Below are 23,645 nucleotides of genomic sequence, written 5' to 3'. Positions count from 1 at the left end.
GACCTGCATGGCCACCATGTGCCCACCATCCAGATATCATTGCTGACATGTACACATAAGGAACTGTTGGACATTGAAATGGGGACTCAGAACTGTTGGACATTGAAATTGGGACTCAAACATTTTTTGTTATTATATGTTTATTTCTAGTCTGCAGAGGCAAGATTTTTTTAAAGGAAAGAAATGGGGAAAAAATAGATACAGAGGCAAAGAAGCATTGAACAGACTGTCAAACTACAGCGGGAAGGCAGGGGAGGTTGGGGGTGGGGGCTGTAAGAGATCAACCAAAGGACTTGTATGCTATAAGCATAACCAATGGATACAAGACACTGGGCGGGGGGGCAGGTAAAGGCATGTACTGGGGGATAGGGGAGGCCGGGGGGAGGTCAGTGAGGGAAAAAAAAAAGGAGACATATGTACTACTATATGCAATACTTCAAACAATAAAAAATATAAATAAATAAATAAGATTAAAAAAATAAAAGATGTATATAATTAAACAGCTTTATTGAGATATAATATACATATTATGAAATTCACCTGTTTTAAGTATATGATTTTTTTTTTTAGTATATTTACAGAGTAGCACAACCACTAACACAATCTAATTTAGAACATTTCCATCATGCCAAAAATAAATCTCATGGCCATTATCAGTCAACTCCTTCTCTCCTCACAAACTCCCAATTCCTGGCAACCATGGCTTTATATTCAGTCTCTATAGATTTGTCAATTTTATATGAGTAATGTTCAAAAGTTTTATATAAATAAAATAACAGTATATATTCTTGTATGACTGGATCCTTTCACATGGCAAAATGTTGTAGCATGTATCTGTTACTCCATTTCTTACTATCCTACCTAATAAAGAGGGAATATGATAATTGACTGCCACACCCTCAAAGATGGCAGCACCCACAGCCACAAGATGGTGGCACCCAGTCCCTCCACCCCACCGGGGCGGCAGGCGCACGGCAAGGCCAGGCCCGCCCCATCGCCTGCCTCTGGAGTCCCCCAATCCCCTCAGGCCCCCAGGTGCCCAGGGCCATCCCTAGGCACAGGCAAGCCTTGGATGGCGGCTGCCCAGCTGCCCAGGGCTGCCCGAGGCTCAGGTAACCAGGGCCGGCCGAGGCTTGCTCTGCTGGCAGTGGCAGCAGCAGAGGTGTGATGGGGCATCACCTTCCCTTGATCACCGGGTCGCCACCCGCCCCTGAGGGCTCCTGGACTGTGAGAGGGGCAGGCTGGGCTGAGGGACCCCCCCACTCCAGTGCATGAATTTTCATGCACCGGGCCTCTAGTTGTTAAATTATATTCTATTGTATATATATATATATATCGCATTTAATTTGTGCATTTATCAGTTCATGGATATTTGGGTTGTTTTGATTTCTTGACAATTATGAATAATGCTACTATTCATTTGTGTACAAGTTTTATGTAGACACATGTTTTTATTTTTCTTGAGTAAATATCTATGAGTGGAATGTCTGACTCATATCTAATACAGAAATGTATTTTAATGAGTGAATTTTCTTTCTGTAAAGTTTCAGAAAAAAGAAACCATTACCCCCTAAAATATGTAGACTGATTTTTTCCAAGACACTTTATAGAACATTTCAATCATTCATAGCAAACATGACCTACATTTGAAATTAAAATAATAAAATCAATTTAGAAAATCTGAGTTTCAAATCTAAGATGGTGACTTTTTCCAAACACACATTTTTGTCAAAATAACATTTGTACTTTCTGCAGATTCTTTGAAAACCTAAATGACAAAAATGATCATGTAAGGTAGTAATTTTGTAATTTTTTAACTGAGTGGCTCTGGTTCTGTTGGCACCCAACCATGAGGAGAATTATTTATAGATAGCCACATTACATGCTAGGCCAAAGTTCTGCATTTCCACCAACTCTAAAAGTATTGCAAATGTGTTGTGACAAAAATTTTACATTCTTGATCAATTTTTAACAAACTTAATTTAAAGGTTAAGTTTTTTTTTTCTAATAATCTCAGTCTCACTATATTACATGCTATTATATTTTTGCACATTAATACTGATTTCTTGAAGAATCTCTTGAAGTGATATATAAACCAAGAGGGCCTAATGATATTTTTCAATACTCATAAATGTAAAGCAGAATCAAGCCAGTATCATGAAAACAACCATACAGATGTCAGGAAGGGCATTTGAAGAATCCCATTCTTCATTAAATCATCAAAACAGTATTATCACAAAAACAATGCCTATTTATCTTCAAACTCTTCAAGTCATATGCATTAACTATCTATGAAACCACAGCAAAGTTTTAAATATATTGATTATTTATAAAGTAAACCTTATTTAGTCCATTAAAAATTGCCTAGAGAGTACTAAAAACTTTCCTAAATGCTTCTTGCCTTCTTCCTTTCACTCATAGTTTATTCACCTTTGCTGCCTGTGTTCTCTCTCTTCTGGATATTTACTTACTTCAAGTCTCTTAGCTTCAACATTCAATGTCATGTTTAAATATGTCTACCAACGTTTATGATTTACCCTTGAATCTAAAGCAGCAACATTTCAATGACTTCAAATAGAAATTTTCACAGAAATAGGTGTAATATTATATGATCATAAATTGTGTAACATATGCCATGTAGATGGTTGATAATGTTGTTTGTTTTACATTTCTGAGAGTTGTGCATGAATCATTTCCATTTGTTTCAGGGTTTTCAATTAATCAATGCTTTTTACCTTTGGCTTCAAATTCCATTAGAAAATGTTAATGTGGAATAAATTAATAATTATTACACATATTAGGCTATTTTTTACTCTTATCATTTTTTACCCCTTTGTCATTTTTCTTAATATGAACACCCCCCCCCCTGAAAAAAAAGAACATAAATAATAACTAAACTCTACAACAGGTGCTTTAAGCTTAGATACTAGAGAACAGGATGTGAGAATAAATGGATGTTGTAAAATTATTTGCTGAATATATTTCTTTTTAAAAAGGTTCATGGTTTTCATAAAATTTCCCAAGGGACTTGTAACCCAACCCTCTGATTCTACTTTAAGGAAATGCCAGAAACAGTTCTGGTTATTTATTCATTCATTTATATACTTCATTATTTATAGGATAAATACTCCAACTGTGCTTAAAAATCTTCAGATCATAAAGTAGTGTACTACAAAATTCTTAAATATTTTTAAGAAAAAAATGAAGGCTTCTGCTTTAGTGAATACTAAATTCTTCCAGCTTGCTTTTTCCTCCTTTGTTCTCTGTTGGAATCTGGCAATTCTACTAGACTGTCATGGAGATTGCACCAATTAATCTTCTTTTATTATAGAACAAAGGTTCCAAGTGTGGGGTTCATTCCACATGGGGTGGAATTAAGAGATGACAGTTGTTATAATTTCATTCTGGTTAGGTCAAAAGGCTTCAAAGCTATCAGTTTAAAATATTCATAAAACATAATACAATGTATGCATGTTTTCCATTTAATTGAGTTTCACTTAGTCATGGAACATTGTGACAATCTCCCACTGCCACATATGGCACCACGGGCTGAAGTTTGACAAGTCAATATTCATTCCATGATTACAATCTGAGGGGTTTTATTTGTATACATAACAATCATTACTGTTTTGTTTTTATTACAATACTGAAAGTGGCTGATTAAAAACAGCGGGGAAAATATCTTTCCGCACTACTGTCTTATTTCCAGACAACAGGCACTCTGAGAGCCTATTTACACAACCACATTCTTTGAATAGATTCCTGTTAGCCTTAAATATATACAGAGCGTTTCTAAAAACCTACAGTGTTTGCCTTTCACTACTCAACTTTCTAAATCAGAGAAAAGTCAATAATTAATTTTGAGCAATACCAGATTCACTTCAAATAGGCTCTTTGTATGATGAGCCTTCACAAATGATTGATTTCCATTCTCAAACAAAAATAATAGCAACAGCTTTAAAATAAATTATTCTTAACCTAAATAACTTCGTGCAATTCAATTTGGTGATTAGGGTTGGTAAAATAATTGAATTGACTTTGCAATTTTCTGGTTATTTCAGTCTTAACCACTGAATCAGATCCCATCTATACCGACACAATCAATTTGTGACAAGTGGCTATTACTCTAGCTAAAGAAAAATGTTGTGTCTTTTAGTAAGGGTTGCCTTTACCATTCTACAAAAGTTTTAGTGAAGCAGTACTAGGTTAGGGTACTTGTTTATATGATAGAAATTTAAAATAAAATAAATAATGATTTTGCCCTGTAAGTGCAACGTTTGAATATCATTTATTTTGACAGTAATTAAGAAAGCATCATTGCCTTGGCTGGGAAGCTCAGTTGGTTAGAGTGTCATCCAGATAAGTCAAGGTCATGAGTTCAATCCCCAGTCAGGGCATATACAAGAATGAACCACTGAATGCATAAATAGGTGGAACAACGAAAATCAATGTGCCTCTGTCTCTCTCTCTCCAATAAATAAAAATGGAAGAAGAAAGAAGGAAAGGAAGAAAGAAAGAAAGAAGAGAGAGAGAGAGAGAGAGAGAGAGAGAGAGAGAGAGAGAGGAAGGAAGGAAGGAAGGAAGAAAGAAAGAAAGAAAGAAAGAAAGAAAGAAAGAAAGAAAGAAAGAAAGAAAGAAAGAAAGGGAAAAGGAAGGAAAGAGGGAAGGAAGGAAGGAAGGAAGGAGGGAAGGAAGGAAGGAAGGAAGGAAGGAAGGAAGGAAGGAAGGAAGGAAGGAAGAGTCATTGCATTTGGTTGTGTGGCAATGAAGGGTGAGGCTGTAACAAAATTACTTGGAAAGCATTCTACAACACCCTCCCTTTCCACCTCTCTCTTTCCCACAGATTTTATCATTCTCCCAGGTATATTGTAATATTGGATATTAGTTATTTAGACATTCATTGGCTTGTACATGCCCTACATTTATCCTCATTATTAATATCACTCTGGTAAGTTATGAGAGAGACTCTTCCATTCAGTTTGTGAATGGGTAATTCCTGGTTTCCATCTCACTGTGGGGTGAGGAGGGCCTAATAGGTGGGTTGGTAGATAGGTGTAAAACCTTCTTCTACATAGTCCCTGGGAATAGTTAGCTTGAGTCACAGGCTGTGACGTATATTAACTAACTTTCACCAATAACCTCCTCCACCACCCCCACTATCACCACCAACATGTACATACGTGCAGCATCTTTTGAGAACCACTCTTGCAGGGTTTGAGGACGCCCACAATATTTTAGTTTTCACTGATAACACTACTTTCATTGATTACTTTCTCAAAACAGTTCAAGCTATTTATATGTTCAGTCTTTAGCAGCTTCAGGTTCTTCGAATACATGTGTTATTGATGCCGACGATGAAATGTTGTTTTGAAATTTTACATTTACATTCTCTCTTTTTCCCTTTGTATCTAGTTCTGCCCTGATCTGCCAGTTCAGCTGTGTACTCTGTAGTTGGAGGTCTGTGAGGGGCATTCTCACTCTCACACGCCCAAGTGCCTCTGAAATCTGAAAGCAGTCCTGCTTTCATACTTAGTTTTCTTCTCAAGGACTCTACTTCTTGCTGTCAGCTATTAAATCAAGTTCTTCCTTCCTAATACATCTTGCCTACTTCCCAGCCAAAAACATAGATTCATTCTAGGACATTATCATTCAAATAAAACAATAATAACAAGAATAAATATAATTCTCCCTCTTGACACTGACATGATTTCTATCTTATAGCTCATTTCCCCAGTTCCCTTTCTTCACTGGCATATTTATTTTAGAGTGTTGCCACCCACATTCTTTCAACTTCTGAATCTGCCATTTACTTATCTGTTCACCACTGGCTAGATTCAGCATCCACCATATGTTTTTTCCCATTATCTTATTGGTCAAATCAATTGGCAAATTCTCTCACCTCATTTCATTAAATGTTTCAACAGAAATGGATACAGCCAGCCACTCGTTCTTGTAACATTCTCTCTTGCATTTCTGAACACAATGTGTTTCGGTTTTCTATTTGCATGTGTAGTTTATTTTCCTTTACCACACCCTTTTCTTCATCTCTACATCTAATTCCAAGATCACACCTCTGATCATTGTTTTCATCTATTATACTCTTTCCTTAGGTTGAAATAGGCATTATTTTGCTTTAATCAATATGCTATCGACATGTTTTTCAATTTTACCTCTTTTGCTAGACTTTTCCTCTGGGCTTCAGTCTCATTTATCTAAATCACCCCTTTGGGTGATTCTAATCCATGTGGGTGTTTCTAATGCATTGCAAACATCATATAAGCAGAAATTCTGACTTCTCTCCCCAAACCTCCCCCTTCTTGAACCAACCATATATCAGGAAACTGTGCCAAAATTTATCCAATGATTTAAGCAAGAAAAGTTAGAGCCATTTTGCATCCCTTTTTCTATTTGTTGGGGGAAAGCCCCAAATGTCTAAATTCAGTATTGATTTTGAAGAACTGAAACGTAGCCTTATTCAAATCCATAAGAGTTTTAATAGGAGATACATACCTGGGAAAAGCAGCTGTTCCCAATGGTGGGCAGCCAGGAATAAATCCGCACACTCCCAGGTCAGTATTCCTCTTTGATGGGGGGTTAATAGTAAAACCATATGGTGGGTAGTTACATAGACTACCAAAAAACAAAACAAAACAAAACAAAACAAAAAAAACAGTGCATTGCTAAGTTAACAGATAACATCAAGCAATTATCCACATGCTATACTAGTACATTCATTAACCTCCTTCCTGTTGGCTTGATGTTTCTGCCACTTTCTGGTAGTCAGCCAGCCTGAGGGTACAAAGAGCTAAGCACAGAGGATTTATATTTCCCAGAAACCTTTGCTGCTGGAGCCATACTGCATCTTTAAGTGAGTTATCCTACACTCCTTCAGCCATTATATTGAATCAATACTTCTGTATTTAAAAATAATTATCTATAAAGTTTGTTCACTTTTTCTAATCTCCATTATCATCATCCTGGTCATAGGGGTTCTTGCAATAGCCTCCTAACTCAGACCTCAATGCCTGTCTTGATTCTTCCAATCCATTCTCATAGTGTAGCCAGAATAATGCTTTTCATTTAAGAATCAGATAATATCATTTTCAACTTCAATGCTTTCCTATTGCATTTAGAAGAAAATGTGAACTTCACCTTAGGCTAGTAAGATCTGCTTAATCTTGTCTCATTTACCACCTCAATAGCAGTCTCTTCAATTCTGTTACAGTCTAGGCAAACAGTCTTAAGTTACTACCACATATAAAATTATTTCTAATTATTTTACATTTTTCTCTGCCTGGTACAATCTTCTCCTATTCTTTGTTTAGTGTGACTATGCTCCCTGCTTTTTTCTGGCTACGATACCAATCTAATTATTGACAGTATCTTCTTTTTCCTCAGAAAAAGCTCAGTTTGGAAAAATTCATAGAAACCTGTTTTTGCAAAGCAAATTATTTTTATTTTTTAAATCTCAAAGTAAATGTCACTTCATCAGAAACCTTGCCTAACAACCTTTTGCAAATCTCCCCCAAGTCTTACCACTTATCTTGCTTTTCTAAGCAGAGGCTTTCATTACCACATATTTTATTAGGTTTATGTCTGATTGAAAGGTCCAGAAGTATTTTATACACTGCTAGGAAATATACATATTGTTTTTTTGTTACGTATCATTTTCAATTTAATCTTTCAAAAAGAATGCTTTGAATTATAGTCAACATTTATCCACTCATGCCCTTAAGAGGAAATAATTATACGCAAAATAAATTGGTGAAGGTATCCCTAAACCTTTCTTAAATTCACAGATCATCTTTTCCAATTCATATTTGATTTACAGTAAATTTTATTTATGTTTTCCATGCAATATCACTCTTTATGCTATTACAGGGCAATAGCAAAAGGCATGCAGGCTAATGCACAGAAAGGAAAAGATATATTTTCTGCGATGTTGCTTTACCATTGTCTCCTGAATTGTAAACTGAACCACTGCAACACATTTTGCAAGTTTTGAGGTTGGCACTTCCTTAATTTCAGCAGAAGTTATCAATAACGCTCTTACTCCTTCTTTAAATAATCCTGAACTATCTTGTGTACAATGGGTGGGGGTAGCTTTCTGGATTCACCACCAGCAGTAACAACTAGACATGCTTCCACCTGTGTTCATTCTTTACTTGTCCACATCTGAATCAACATCACATAGGTAGGGCTGCTGCCAGGGTTCTTGTCCCAGCCTTACAAAGGGTTCAGCAATCTGGAGAAAGGATGCGTAGATTCAAGAGGGAGTCCAAAGACGAAAGATAATTTTGAAAGGCATTGGGGATCAGAGGTGCTTCAGCTAAAAGAGCTAAAAGACTACCCCTTGGCTAAGGACCCCGTGCTATTTATTAACACAATTTGTCCTAAGGCAAGGTGGAGACATACACTTCAAAGGGTAAGGCTTACAAAAGCATTGTCAATTTGGGAAATAGCCTACAGCTGTTCAGGTGTTTGGTCAACAGGAGGCAATAACATGCAGATTTAAGATGCTCTGAGCTGTCTGGCAGTAAGCAATCCTATTCAGGTTTGGGGGAAGTGCCCTTCAGCCATTCCAGATGATTCAGCCCTGCTGACATGCTAGAACTGGCTTCCAGCAGGCTGCCTCAGCACTTTTACTTTCTATGAGATCCAGCTAGCCTGTCCCCAAACATTTCTCTCTTCCCCTCAGCCCTGCAGACATCTCTTCTCCACATTGGTAAGGTGAAGAGACATTTAAGTTAATTAATTAATTGAACACCCTTATGCATTAATTAGAGTTACTGCTATGGTCGTGAATTCCTTTCCCCAAAGAGCTCTAAGACATTTTGTCAAATAGGACATTTGACTCCACTGATAATAATGACATGTGAACAGCCCACCGAATGTGCCCATAGGCAGACAATGGCAATTCACATCTGCTTCTACTACTAAAAGACGGCTGCCTGGACCACGACAGCAGCAGAAAGGTACTATTAGTTAGACCAGTGGTCAGCAAACTCATTAGTCAACAGAGCGGCAAACCGCGACTCTCGAGCCACAGTTTGCCGACCACTGAGTTAGACAATAAATGCTAATCCAAAATATTAAAATGCAAAAAAAAAAAGTGCAGTTTAGGATTAGCAAAATAAAAGATATCTTGTGTTGACATTTCTCATTGTCCAACTCTCCCTCTGGACTGAAAGCTGCATGAGGCTGTGTCCATTTTGTTCATCACTTGAACCGCAGGCCTATAAGGTAGTGCATACTGCATAGTAATTGTGCCATACACATATGCTAAATGAATGTGTCAATGAAGCCACGGAGTGGAAGACTCTATAAAACCACTCCCCTGCCAGCCTGATCGACGCCTAACTGCTCTCCTGCCGTAGTTTGTATAATGAACTTACCAAAAGCACTAATTAAAATGAAACAATTTCAATCATAGAACTTTGGGTTTTCTTAGATAAAATTTAATTTTTAGTGATAAGGTTTTAATGTGAAAGTCAAGTAGTCCAGTTCTATCTCACTTTCTTCCTCTCCTGCATTTTATAGTTAAATATTGCCAAATAGTCAAATATTTTATATAATAGTGTGATATACTTAGATATACATATATAACACATATATTTATACATAAACATCTATGTATATATAAATTATAGATATAAAACTCTCTTTTTGACTTAAAATATACTTATGTATTTAGACATATAGCTAAATAGGTATAGAGATAAATACATATATAATTTTATTAATCTTTACCACATGTCTTTCAATAAAAATATGGGAGTTTCATGGCTAATGTTTAATGTTATAAAAATATTTTTACCTTATCAAACTTCTGTAGAGACACCTCTAAATTCTGCTCTTTAACATAACTGTCTTTGTAAACTGGAACAATCTAGTCATATATAAGGGAATCAAAAAATGTATGGAGATATTTTTTTCCCAGAGAAGTTTTGTGAATGATTTGTAATTTCAATACAGTGCCTTCCATGTAAAATTCTAATACTTGTAGGCTTTGTTTGAAAAATTGGCAATTATAATTTTACAGCCTGGGAGGACTGGTGAAGGCTCGCAGAAGGATGTGTTTTGTTGTGTGCTTAATGATGTATCTTCTCTCACCTCACCGAAGAGAAATGGCAGGGTTTTACCCTGACGATGTCACAGCTGTTTCAAATTCCTTTACTTAGTTCCCAGCTTTTACAGCTGGTGCAGCTGTCAGCAGCAATGGCTTTTTCTTTGTTAGACAAGAAAATATCTAAACTTATAATTAGACCCCAGTTGTGAAAATCTAACTAGTTAATCATGGCTTTCATCACAGCTTTTTCAATTCCAAAGGGATTTGAATGTAGCCAAGAATGGTAGAAAAGACCAAACAAAGTTTACTTGAATTATCTTACAATTTCCTTTCTAATTCACAGAAAAATGTGCATCTTTACCATAAGGCCCATAATTAGCATATAAACTAATATTTAATATATTTAAATTATCTGAACTGTTTACATTGCTTATAATTTCTTTCTTCAAACTTGACCCCCATTTTTAGTTAAATTATTTATATACATCACTGAGATATATATATATATAAGCAAAAAAATGGTGACATTTTTAATCATATAACATCAGAACATTGTCATATTAAAGTATATAATCATTACTATACAAACTATAAAAATAGTAGATTGTAAGTTAAAGTATGATTTAATATGATGGCTTGCCCTAACCGGTTTGGCTCAGTGGATAGAAAGTTGGCCTGTGGACTGAAGGGTCCCAGGTTCGATTCCAGTCAAGAGCATGTACCTTGGTTGTGGGCACATACCCTGGTTGTGGGCACATCCCCATTAGGAGGTGTGCAGGAGGCAGCTGATCGATGTTTCTCTCTCATCGATGTTTCTAACACTCTATCCCTCTCCCTTCCTCTCTGTAAAAAAAAAATCAATAAAATATATTTTTTAAAAATATGATGGCTTATCATTCTAAAAGATAAATCATTAAGTTACAGATTATTTAAAGTTAATTAAGCCTATTATAATGTATAATTTTTCACTTCTTTTCTTTAGTGAAATGTCTGTGGAACTTTCATTTGGGCAGCATGACCTTGTACCAGGTGTATTTCACTCATTGCAAAAGCTTCATTCATGAATGAATTCTTATGTGTTTTTTCTTTCTGTTAGCACATCTATTTGAAGGTGCCAACATATGTGTAAGTAAATATAAACAAATATATACCAAACAATATAAAGATAGCTTGGGAGTATTTGGTTAAAATATGATTACTTAAATCATGTAAAATATACTCAAATTGATTTTTAAATTATCCTCCAAATAAAAATAAATTAGCTTGACTGGTGTGGCTCAATGGTTGAGCATCGACTCATGAACTAGGAGGTCACTGTTTGATTCCTGGTCAGGGCACATGCCCTGGTTGCAGTCAAATTTATTTTTTAATCTGGAAGCAACAGGATCACAAGCAAACTTCTGATGGCATATGAGGATTTAGAAAAACATAGGTGTGATACCCTCAAGTTCTTTGAGCTCCTAACCTCATAGAAACTTCATCTCTTTAATATGACATTTTCTCCTTTCTTTCCTTTTGATTCACACTTGCTGAGTCCAGCACTGCCTTCCTACTTCCATGCACGTCCACTCCCTTAATCCCTCAGGACAGTGGTCGGCAAATTGAGGCTTGCGAGCCACATGTGGCTCGCGAGCCGCGGTTTGCCACTCTGTGAACTAATGAGTTTGCCAACCACTGCGTTAAGGCATTACCCTAACCCAGAAGTTTTGACTTCAGGTTAAAGACATTAGTACATTATTAAAATGTTTTAAATGTTTTTCCTTAAGGCAGTGGTCGGCAAACTCATTAGTCAACAGAGCGGCAAACCCCGGTTCGTGAGCCGCATGTGGCTCGCTAGCCACAGTTTGCCGACCACTGCTTCAGGACAATTATATTCTGGTTAGCACCAAAGAGTTTTAAGTACAAAGTCCCAGGTCTGTTGATCATGGAAACATAATTTTAGTCAAACTAAAGATAACTAATTCTTAGTTGTGTTTTTGTTCCAGACACGAAGAAATAGATCAACTCCACCAACCACAGCCTTTAAAATATATAGCACTGGGCGGGGAGTCCCCTCAGCCCTGCCTGCACCCTCTCCAATCCAGGACCCTTTGGGGGATGTCCGATTGCCGGTTTAGGCCCAATGGTGGGGATTGGGCCTAAACCGGCAGTCGGACATCCCTCTCACAATCCGGGACCACTGGCTCCTAACTGCTCACCTGCCTGCCTGTCTGATTGCCCCTAACTGCCCCCCCTGCAGGCCTGGTTGCCCTTACTGCCCCCCCCCCCGCGCCAGCCTGGTTGCCCCTCACTGCCCCCCCTGATGGCCTGGTTGTCCCCAACTGCCCCCCCTGCCAGCCTGGTCATCTCATGCAGCCCACTGCTCAGTTGTTTGGTTGGCCCTCACTAACCCCCCTGCCAGCCTGTTCACCCCATGCAGACTGCTTGTTCAGTCGTTTGGTCGTCCCTCACTAACCCCCCTGCTGGCCTGGTTGCCCCACACAGCCTGTTCGGTCGTTGGTTCAGTTGTTTCGGTTGTGACGGTTGCTTAGGCATATATATATATATATATATATATATATATATATATATATATATATATATATATATATAATTTCAGAGAGGAAAGGAGCGGGAGAGAGAGATAGAAACATCAACGATGAAGAAGAATCATTGATCCGCTGCCTTCTGCATGCCCCCAACTGGGCATATAGCCCACAACGCAGGGCATGCGCCCTGATCAGGAATCAAACCATGACCTCCTGGTTCATAGGATGACACTCCAACCACTGAGATACACCAGCTGGGCAACTACAGTCTTGTGAAACCAGACAGCAATGCCATGGCTGAAATCAGGACCAGATACAATGATCAACTGCCCCCTACTCTAGTGTGGACCAATCAATAGAAACCACAACCTTACCTCCCTTAGTCACCATGATGGATGATTTTCCCCTGATATAAACCGACCCTTAGAAGTCATCGTGAGCCAGGTCTTAGAGAAATGATTCACCTCTGGGTGTGGGTCTGGTGTCATTTTCTAAAATAAACCGTTACCTTTTTTTGCTGCAAACTCCTGTTCGTGTTTTATTGGTCAGGCAAATGAACCCCTTTTAGTTTGGTAACAGGTTCGGAGCCTTTTCCACCATTTCCCAGCTCCACTGGGTTCTGAACTCTACTCTCTGCCTGGAACTCCCGATCTAATTGGTTTTCTGGTCAGTTCCATGTTGGGAGCTGTTGCTGGTTCAGGTTATAATTTCTGTTAATTGGTGGAAACCCCAAGTTCTTGATTAGATCCCAAAAAGCACATGGTAACTTGCATATTAGTGGCAGTTCTCCACCTGTGTGGAGACCGGAATCTGCAGTCCCCCTTTGTTGAAGTCAGCTGGTTTAATCTTTTCTGCAGTCCAGGGTTCCATGGTGAGAACTGTTGTTGATGGGCACAGGGCCTTCTCTGGAACAGGACGCAGCAACATCTCTTGGTTCTTGCTGATACATTAAAGGGCACATACTTGTCTGTCTTGTATAAAGAAAGGCTACTGCTATTGGAAATCTCAGAAGCAACCACAAAATTGGTGGTCACAGTCAAGCTTTTAAGAGCTGTTAGGGCGCTTGCCACCTAACTAAGTTGGTCACAGAAAAATTTAAATTGACACCAAGTCACCTGCAAACCTCAATAAAATTTCTATATAATGAGGTACACTGTGATATATTGCACAGTCTCCAAACTAGTGGCAGTTTTAAATAGCAGGAGATTTGGTGAAATTATGTGAAGACAAAAGCCTCTTTATATAGAGAGCTATAGTCTAAAAGATGAACTTCTAAAGGGTGGTTTGTTTATTTATTTGTTTCTTTCCTGAGTGCCCCTGCCCACTGAACCTGACTATGGTAATTGCGGACAAAGGTTTTCATTAATTAATTTGCTTGCATGTTTGGGAAAATATTTGAATGTCACCTAATAAATTCAAAGGACAAATTTATGAGAAGAAAATAGGTGGCAAGGCAATGAAAGTAACCAGGGAGATGGTGATATATGAAATGATATATATCACCATATATGTGTGTGTGTGTGTGTGTGTGTGTGTGTGTGTGTGTGTGTGTGTGTGTATCACCTGGTAGAGATATTATTCAAACACTACTAATAATAGGAGGAGGAGTTGATAGTTAAATGATGTCTAACAATTCCTCAAATTGTCAACCAGGTGATTGAGGGGTGTGTGTGTGTGTGTGTGTGTGTGTGTGTGTGTGTAGAGAGAGAGAGAGAGAGAGAGAGAGAAAGAGGAAAAAAAAGATTTAAGCATCACTTTTGGATCAATGTAGCATGGATTGTGGCTATTACACTTGGGATTGCTGGCAATTCATAATGGGTTAATTGCTGAAAATCAATAACCATTATTTTTCAGTGCTTTATAGAATGGCCGAGTGTTCCAGCTAATCTGGTCTGGTCTGGTCCCAGGTAGGCTGGCCAGTATTTCTGGATGGTGGGTTTGCTGGGAGCTGACAGTTCATGCTTATTTTTGGCTGATGACTCATCTCTTCTCGTGTCTCTAATATCTGTCAGCTGGCTGGTCTGGGCTGACTTTCAAAGTGAAGACAGAGGAGTAAAGCAGAGAATGAAAGTGCCCAATGACTCGAGACCTAAGCTCAGAATGGGCACAGAGTAACTTCTACCCTATGTTCTTGCTCAAAGCACGTGAATTCCAGCTGTTGAGAAATTAATACCCTTTTTCATGAGAGAGATGGAAACATTGTATTTAAAAAGCAAGGAAATAAAAGGATTATTTTCAATGAAATACAACCTGGATTAGGAATTTTATCTATTGTTATTATTAACTGAACTAACCCAGAAAGTGCTATGGTGTGTTTGGCTCTTCCTGTTGATGGTTCAAGATGGTTTAACTCCACATTCATTAATAGAAACACAGTGGTGGAATTATTAATGTCAAATAAATAATCAAATGCTCTATGTGTATCAAGGCTTTTTAAATTTGTTTTATTTTTTGTTTGTTTGATGTTAAGTACTTGCCAACATAGTATTGGGCTCATTCATTATTAAAAACCTAAAATATATAGGGCACAGAATTTGGGAGATGAAGACAAAATTAAATATATATATTATTACATAGTGAGAGAGAAAAAGTTGAGAGTTTAAAAAGTTGGAGATTTGTGGTAGGAAGGAAGTTGAAAACTGAATCCTCTAGATAATGAAGTGATTTAAAAAACTGAAAATAATAGTGTTCAGACTATTATTGGTTATTACAAGATAAAGATGAGCACAGATCAGAATTGGCTAGTTTCTGAGCAAAAATTAAAGAAAATAGTTTCCAGAGATGAAAGGCTTTATGAGACTAAAATCATTGCTTGTCTCAATCCATTTAAAATTATGAGATAAGATTGAATAATTTTTTAGGGCCAAAGATCTAGTAAAATTTCCCAATCTGAAGAACTGGCTTACTCTGTGGCTCCCAGTTATCATGAGGGAGGTCAAAGCACTTTTTCATAACCTCCAATACTCTTCAGGTTACAGTTTCTTCTTTCTTTCCTGGTGGTCAGTGCTTAGCATAGCGACCAGTCAACCTGTCATTTGGTCATCTGGTCGTTTGGTCGCTTAGGTTTTTATATATATAGATGTAATCTTATAGTTTGGGTCTTGGCTCTGAATTCCTTCCTAGCAAGAACCCAAGGAGCAAGGTTTCTGAACCCAAGTCCGGTGCAACCTACCAGTCCCCCACCCCACCAGTCCAACACCCGGTGTCCTCCGTCACCTGTTTCCAAACAGGTTATTACTATTTTATAAGTATTAAAAAACATACTACTAATATTAGTTGTATTCTACCATTATTTGATAAGAAGGGAAAAAAGAAATACCAAAAAGTAATAGTAATAATAGCAGTTGTTTGCAAAGAGATTGAGATTTCAGAAATGTAAAAAAATAAAATAAAAATAAATATGCTTGTTTTAGAACTAGGTATTATTAATGTCATATTGATTGCCCCCAACCAAAGAGAATGAATTTATTCAACAAATATAGAATCTAATTTTATATGCTATGTTTTCAAATAAAAGCAATTCACATGACTAGAAACCATAAATATTTATAGCAACATTGATATGAAATTTTTCAAATCAGAAGCATGTCAAATATAGAGGTGCGCTGAATCTGTAATCATGTATACATATACAAAAACATCTAGTGTATGTTACACACATTCAAATAATCTAAAGTAAATGTTCACATTTCAGTGCCTTTTTAACAATGAGCAGCTTGAATGTTTAAAATCATAGAAGGCAGTGCTTAAATTTGAATAGAGAACAATTAACAGGTCTTTTAAATTGGCATTATCAGGTCTTAGTATATATTTTTTTCCTAAGTGAAGGAATTTGTTTCACTGTGTTATCATAGTTGAGGTGAGCAGAGAAGAACTGTTTTGCAGAAATGCAAGTTCCCGATGAGCAGTAGTAATTGAGCTGCCGCTGGGACCCTTCCACAGCAGATAACTATCTGATTCCAAAATGTTAAGCAATGTTTGCTGATTTTCACATAAAATCCTTGCAATTCCCAGCTGCTTCTTTTTATTTAATTGTATAATTTGTTTCATTATGAGGTTTTGTTTTATTTTCCACAAAATTCTAAAAGCAGTGCTCTGAGGTCCCAGCCGGAGTGCAATCCCATCAGTTTTCAGGCTTTTCTTCGCTACACAGATTTCAAGTCAGGGAAAAGGAAAACTGATTGCATGGTGGGATAGCAATAGTCATAAAGTGTGTATATTTAATGTACAGTTTCCAAATGATTCTGAGAAAATTATTAAAATTTGACATATTCCACGGACATTAAAGGAATTTTCAACGTAGAATGCTGGCATTATTTTGTTCATTCACAAGAGTTACAAAAAAAGAATAAGTGGTTAATTTTGGAATCTTTTTTTACAAAGAGACCTGAAAGTACCAAGATTTTATTTTTGAGCATTTTAACATTTATTTTTGGGCATCATTTTATTTTGGATCATTACATTTATGTTTGTTATAGTATTGAATATGTATATCCTTTTCTGGTATCTATTTCAAGTAATTCTAATACACACACAGACACAAACGTGCATCCAGACAAACAGGTTCACAGACCCATATGAGATACAGACATAGATATATATACACCTACAAACACATAATATATAAAAAAATAATGCTCTTAAAATGTAGAGATGTGAATTTTACTTCTAAAAGTAATCATTAATGTTACAAATAGTCTAACAGGCACAGATGTATACAAAAATATGTACTCAGGAAAACACTTATTAATATAATACCTAAATTTTCATGTTTTTAATATCTTACAGATATAAGTTTTGTGATATAAGTTCCCTTCTTCAAATTCCTTATTTATTTAAGTATCTATGAGTAAAAGCTATGAGCAATTTCTATATATTTTAATCTCTGAGTGTAAATGTAGCACTTTGTTAAATTAATTATAGGTATTAGAGTATGACATGATCTTTTTAACACAGGGGGTGTTAAAATATTAAGGAGACAGGTCATACTGGCTAGTTTCCAATATTTGTAGAGTTGTGATTGTATAATATACTAGAGGCCCAGTGTACGAAATTCATGCACTGGAGTGGGGAGGGGTTTCCTCAGCCCAGCCTGCACCCTCTCACAGTTTGGGACCCCTCAGTCCTTACTGCGCGCCTGCTTGCTGCTCCTTACTGCTCTGCTTGTTGCTCCTTACCGCTCTGCTTGCTGCTCCTTACCGCTCTGCTTGCTGCTCCTTACCGCTCTGCTTGCTGCTCCTTACCGCTCTGCTTGCTGCTCCTTACCGCTCTGCTTGCTGCTCCTTACCGCTCTGCTTGCTGCCACGTTAGCAGTGCTGTAGAGGCAGGAGAGGCTCCCGCCACCACACTCATCAGCCATGAGCCCAGCTTATGGCCGAGTGGTGCTCCATCTTTGGGAGTTCACTGACCATCAGGGGCAGCTCCTGCACTGAGTGTCTGCCCCTGGTGGTCAGTGTGCATCATAGAGACCAGTTGTTCTAGTCGTTCTGCCGTTTAGGCTTTTATTATATAGACTAATGGCCCGGTGCACGAAATTCGTGCACGTTAACAGGGAATTAATTAGAGGAAATATTTTAATATTGCTATTTGCCCTTTCTCTATAATAGAAGTGTCAGAGATGAAAGAAAATTAGCAAAATGTATATACATTTTGGGGTGTGCTGCAGGACCTAGAGTCAAGTCCCCACCCACCACCCGCATGCACTTCGAAAACGCAGGAGACCCAGACCTGGCTGTCCCCACCCCCATTGGGTGAGACCCAGATCTGACTGGCTCCACCCCTATCAAGCCCCTCTGGGCGGGGGGAGTAGCCTTAGGTCCCCCAGCCTGGTACCTGGTAGGGGGCGCTGTCTCAGGTCCCCTGTCAAGCTTTGCCAGGTGGGGGGTGCAGCCTCAGGTCCCCTGGCCTGATGCCAGGGCTGGGGGTGAGGCCTGAGGTCCACAGTCAAGCCCTGCCAGGTGTGGGGCATGGCCTGAGGTCCCCTGGCCTGGCGCCGGGTCGGGGGCATGGCCTGAGGTCCCCCGTCAAGCCCCATCAGGCAGGGGGGAGCAGCCTAAGGTCCCTCAGCCTGGTGCTGGGGCGGGGGGAGTGGCCTGAGGTCCCTCACCCCGGCCAAGCCCCATGCAGCCTCAGGTCCCTGCTGTTTGGTCATGACATTATGGAGTCCCAGCTAATTTGCATATTCCTCTATTATATACATAGATGGACTGTGTTTTTAGATAAAATTGCTCTATCTGTAAAGCAACACTTCAGCCTAGGGTAGAAAAGTTTAATACAGGACAGACCCTGTGTTATTTATTTGTTTATTCATTTTTTATTTTTAAAAATTGATTTCAAAGGAAGGAAGAAGGAGAAAGAGATGGAAACATCAATGATGAGAGAGAATCATTGATTGGCTACCTCCTTCATGCCCCCCACCCTGGATGGGTATGTGCCCTGACTGGGAATCCAACCTTGAACTCCTGGTTCATAGGTTAAACCACTGAGCCACACAGGCCGTGCCAGTTTCCTGTTTTAATTGGAATAAAGCAATGCATTATCAAGCAAAGAGGAATTCTTTATTGAATCTTAATTGACATTCTTAAGACCTCTGATTACATCATTTTGGCAAAGAGTGAGACTATGTGAAAATATGCATAGTTTAAGTATGTAGAGGAGATAAGAACTACCCAATAGCAATGAATATTGATTATAATGCAAAGCTTGCAAAAGCCTACTTAAGATAAACAACTGAAAGCAGAAAATTCAAAATAGGCAACATGACTGCATTGCTGATGATCAAGGTTGCTTACAGAATAGTTTTTATTCAAGTCTATTTTTTCAAATAGATTAATAAAGCAGCGTTGTGATAAACTCAACAAATCTCACAATCTTTATCTATGTATATGGAAATATTTTCACATCAGGCTTGAACAATCAAGATAAGTGGAAATAAATATAGCTGATTGGGAGCAACATTTCAATATTTAATACATAAAGAATTCAAACAAACCTATATTCTATTTATCAAAACACATTTTTAATATTTAGCATGATTATGTGGAATATTTTATTGTATTTCATATGAATTTTTAAATATCTTACCTGAAACCTGGAAAGAAATGTCTTAATTTAAAATAGTCAAGTTCAACTGACAATCTACCAATTTATGTTACTGTGCACATCCCTATAGAATGTATTAAGCTTGTTACTTTTCATACAAAATCTGCATCTTTATTTTATTCAAATAAAAGCAAAATTTTATTAAAAGGAAACTTAGCAAAAGTCTAACACAATGGAGATTGTAAAAAATTATCATGGTCTGGATTCTCAAGGTATTCTCTCAAGATACATGCCTGGGCCGAAACTGGTTTGGCTCAGTGGATAGAGCGTCAGTCTGCGGACTGAAAGGTCCCGGGTTCGATTCTGGTCAAGGGCATGTACCTTGGTTGCGGGCACATCCCCAGTGGGAGGTGTGCAGGAGGCAGCTGATCGATGTTTCTCTCTCATCGATGTTTCTAGCTCTCTATCCCTCTCCCTTCCTCTCTGTAAAATATCAATAAAATATATTTAAAAAAAAAAAAAAAAAGATACATGCCTGGGACAACCCGCTGATAAACCCCAAAACAATGTAAATTATGTGGTCATTTGGCTAAAGCTTTCCAGAAAGATGTATGCAAATAAAGTCAGGAACTTATTTATTAGAATTAGAAAAACTGATACTGAAGAGTGATACCTGATGCAGATAACCTGATGCTGGCCAAAATTAAAAAAAAAAAAAAAAAAAAAAAAAAAAAAAAAAAGGATATTTGATTGGGCCCTCAGAACAGCAGTTTCCTTCTCCTCATAATACTCCACCCAAGGAAACAACATTTTGCCTAGCAACAGAAGGGGTCAGAGAAAAGAGAATTACTTTTTTTCCCTTCTTTAATACCAACCCACAGATCCCAACAAAAAAGAAAGTGTGAACTCTGTATCTTGACCCTTTTCCCCGCTTTTTCTCTTTTAGGAGATTGCTTATTAATCCTTATTATCCAAGGAACACAGGTAATTGTAAGAGTTAACTCTTCCTTGTAAAGTGAGAACACAGAGATAATATCTATATTTCTTCTTTGGGGTTATTGACTTACTGAATAACAGTAACCATTGTGGAAATTCTCATAAGAGAGTCTTATTTTAGTCATCTAAAGTTGTCTATAGAAATAGAAATGATGTACAGAATGGACTAAGTGCAGAACAATATGGAAAACATTTAGTTTTTCTTAATCACTGCCTTATAATATGCCACATGCCTTATTCATTCTCTGCCTTTGAACATATCTAGGGCAGATTCTGAATTGTGTGGTCATTTTCCCATTTTTTAGCTATCTAAATTAATCTATCTAAAATTTTTACTTCACATCCAGTTAAAAGTAGCTACCAACTCTCTAAGCTCGAGGACCAGATGCGGAATTTTGTAAATAGTAAATAGAATTGTGATAGATTTTATGTATATGTATAAAGATAGATTCTTTAAATATGCAGCCATATATATACATATAAAGGCTCCATTATGCCTTAATAATCTGCCCACAATTATTTACACAAAGTCAATAGGCTTTCAAAAAATATTGTAAGGGAATATCATTTATCAACAAAATGATATTTGATATACTGCAGATGAGCATCTATGAAGTTGCTATTGTATAATACTGTAGAAAGGGCATTGATGTATATGTCTTAAAATCTGGGCTTTGGTTTTACCATTTAAAAAATGGAACATTTGGACATTTTTTGTAATCTTGAAAATTCCTTAAAAGGAATTGCTTTTTAGTTAGTCTCTTGTTATGGCCTTCACCCTGACGTCTATTTTGTCAGATACCAGTATTGCTACCCCAGATTTTTTTTCATTTCCAGTTGCCTGAAAAAGTAGTGAAAGCCTGGGACAGGGTGTGGGTGTGGGCTAGAAGGGTCAATGGGGAAAAAAAGGGGGACATTTGTAATACTTTCAACAATAAGGATAAATTTAAAAAGAAGAAAAAAACAGAAAAGGAATTGCTTTTTAAATGATACATATTTATTTCTATTAAACTGCATTTTAAATAATCAGTTTTCTACCATATGCTGAATTTATTTTTTTATATTACTATATTTCAAAATGTTGCCTATATTTAACAGGCAGTTGAGAACACTGCCCTTAGTTGTTGTTTTTTGTTTGTTTGTTTTTAATATATTTTTATTGATTTCAGAGAGGAAGGAAGAAGGAGAGATAGAAACATCAATGATAAGATAATATCATTAATCAGCTGCTTCCTACATGCCCCCCAATGGGGATTGAGCCTGCAACCCCTGCATGTGCCCTGACCTGGAATGGAATCATGACCTCCTGGTTCATAAGTCAACACTCAACCACTGAGCCATGCTGGCTGGCCACTGTGCTTAGTTTTAATGATCTCTGGTTATTGTTTTACTTTTTCCCCTGAGTTTGAGTTAAAGCAACTAATGAAATGACAAAATAATCAAATGTTTTCAATCCCAAGAATTTCTTGAAATGTCTTCCCACAATCAGTAATCCCCAGGTTTCTGTCCTATTCAGAGTAATATTGACAGAGCCCCTCCCATGACCTGGCTCCACCTTCTGACTCCCAGAAATGCAATATTAGAGATGCAGGTTTCTTTTCCTCCAAAGGTGTTTCCGATAATGAATGTCAACATAATTGAAAATACTAATGCAGTCATTTATTTTAAACTGGGAAATAAAGTAACTGACAATAATCACCCTTTAGTTAATGTTTAACATCTAGTGACAAATTTGATGGGAATCAATACAACAAGAGAAAAGTTTTTCTTGATATAATTACCCCACTTTGCTTCAATTATACTGCATTCATAATCTTTCCTGTTCATATGCTGTTAGCATGGTGCAGGAGGTTTTTCCTGAATTCCAATGAGGTTTTTTTAAAAAATTTCAATTTCTAAAATCTCTGCATCAGCATAAGGCTCATAGTGAACTGATCTAGGAATAAGAGTTTTATCATATGAGAAACTTTCTCAGTACATATTAAAAAATGAACCTACCAGTTACTTCTGGTAATACATAACCAAAATAAATGAAGTCTATCGCCATTTTCAACTCAGCACACCATAATTTAAAACAGAAAGTGAACAATAAATGTCTATTATCAAGATGAAACTAGAGAATAAGAATCATTATTCTTGGTTGATAGTTTTTTGCCTATTTTTAATTTAATGAGATCTAAAATATGAACCCACCTTTAAGAATACGTGAGATAAAAATAGATTTGCCTAACCAAGTCATGACAAATAGGAAAATGACATGCATTCCTGATCATTTTTAAATTCAAACTACATAGGATGTATTGCAATTTAAAAATGTAGATAATGGATTTTATATTATAGCTACTGCAACTAAAACGAAAGACAAAATAAGTCTAGTGGTTGTATATCCTTATTAAACTTGAACATTAGTTTCTAGTTAACAGGATGCAATAGACAAGTTTTAAGTCAAAATTTGAACACTTTTTGTGCAGTAATACAGCACATTTGCGAGCTTCTGGTAGGCAGGATTAGTAATAAGGCTGAGGTCAATGAAGCTGCAGTTGATGTCATTCTCTCCTTAAATATTATCTCTGTCAAGCATCTAAGTACTTCCACAACTCTAGCAGGTGGAGCACCCTAAGGAGTGTGATAAGCCATCTGTGGAGGCTGTTCCGTGTACCGTTAGATTCCTTGTTCAATAATAACTCCTGTTCAGGCAAAGAAACTAATTCACTTCTCACTTCAAAAACTCCTATTTCCAGCCTTGCATACCCTTATCTCCATAAGTAAGTACATTAATAATTGAGGAAAAAAATATAAGAAGGCGTATAAAGATCTAAGACATTTAATCCTCATGACCCTTATATAAAAGCATACTACACAGTCCCTGCCACTTTGAGGCTTATAATAGAAATATTTCTTAGGGATTTATTTCATGATTAAATATCAAATCTTTACTTGGTGGTCAATATCTTAATAAACATTCTTTAAAACCATTATTTTAAAGAAAACTTTACACCCCACATTTATCA

Source organism: Plecotus auritus (assembly GCF_963455305.1).
Source record: "Plecotus auritus genome assembly, chromosome: 7".
NCBI lineage: Eukaryota > Metazoa > Chordata > Mammalia > Chiroptera > Vespertilionidae > Plecotus > Plecotus auritus.
Note: the sequence above shows the minus strand (reverse complement) of the source record.